The sequence below is a fragment of the Parus major genome, chromosome 4 (genome assembly GCF_001522545.3).
Source record: "Parus major isolate Abel chromosome 4, Parus_major1.1, whole genome shotgun sequence".
NCBI lineage: Eukaryota > Metazoa > Chordata > Aves > Passeriformes > Paridae > Parus > Parus major.
In genome coordinates this window covers 67,841,453-67,842,830 of record NC_031771.1, presented here as the reverse complement: position 1 = coordinate 67,842,830, position 1,378 = coordinate 67,841,453, and the positions used below count along the sequence as shown (strand labels likewise).

At 55.2% G+C, this 1,378-nt stretch overlaps 1 protein-coding gene across 1 annotated transcript in view; it reads right to left on the bottom strand.

Annotated features, from left to right (window-relative positions):
- The window catches only part of SFXN5 (sideroflexin 5), a 139,183-nt gene that overhangs the window by 136,196 nt on the left and 1,609 nt on the right, over positions 1-1,378 (bottom strand). The window lies entirely within an intron of this gene.

Below are 1,378 nucleotides of genomic sequence, written 5' to 3'. Positions count from 1 at the left end.
GCTGGTCCTGGCAGGGCTGGGGATGGTTGAGCTGGATGAGCTCGGAGTTCTCTCCCAATTCCATTTCACGGAGTGCACGGCTGTGTTTCCTTGTGGAATTGCAGATTCCTGCTGCGGTGGGAGCCCCACGGTCCCCAGTGACCTCTGGATCACAAATCCGGGACGCGGAGCTGGCAGCGATAAGGATTTGTGGAGATAAAGCCAAGGTCGTGCGGGGCTGGGGCTCCGCGGGGCTCACCGAGCCATCCTCGGAATTCTCTCGCCCAGATTAGTGCGATAAGAGAGTCTGGACCTTCAAATGCCGGCGAAATTGTTTGGAGGATTAGGATCAATTCTCCGGGGAAGAGCAGAGGGACAGCAAACAGAGGGAGAGGAGCGGGGAAGGAGAAGCAAAGGCAGAGGGTGACAGCAGCTCAGGAGCAGAATTTTCACCTAAAGGAATTAAAAAATACACCTGAAAAACCCCAATCTCTTATTGTTTCTCCCCAGGGGAAGGTGTGAATGTCCCATTTTGCTGTGGCAATGCTGCTGCTCTGCCCCGTGGCCCCAGAGCCCATCGTGTCCCGTTCTCTTCCCACCACTGAAAGAGTTTCTGATTTTGGGATCATCCAGCACCGACCCCAGTGAATCCCAGCTCTGCTGCAGCTCCTGCTGGGATGGAAAAGGAGCTCTGGCCGTGCCTGAAGGGTGAAAAGAGGAATAGGAAAGAGCAGGGAGATGGAATTTTATCATTTCTGTTTGCTTTTCCTTGGAGATGTTGCTAAAACCCAGCAGCAGCTCCCCTGCCCTGCTGGAATTCCCAGTGGAGCTGGAGCTCATCCTGCTCCTGCCATCCCCGGGGGTCCGAGCTGCCCCCAGCCCCAGGGACAGCCCTGGAGCTCAATCCTCACCCCACAGCCAGAGACGGGAAGGGAAAACAAAAGGAAAACCCTAAATCCAAACTCCAATCCTCACCCCATCCCCAGAGCTGTTCTCTCCTCCCCACAGAAAGGAAGCAAAACCCTAAATTCAAACCTCAATCCCCCACCCCATACCCAGAGCTGGGAAGGGAAAAAAAAAGGAAAACCCAAAACCCAAAGCTCAATCCTCACCCCACAGCCAGAGCTGTTCTCTCCTCCCCACAGAGGAAAACAAAAACAAAACCCTAAACACAAAGGCAGCGCTGCCAGGAGCTCGGGGAGGCCTCTCCCCCTCCCCAAAGGCTCCAGGATCTGCCCTGGGGGATGAAGATGAGGATGAGGATGAAGGATCTGCCCTGGGGGAGGATGAGGATGAGGATGAAGGATGAGGATGAAGGATCTGCCCTGGGGGATGAGGATGAGGATGAGGATGAAGGATCTGCCCTGGGGGAGGATGAGGGGGATGAGGATGAGGATGA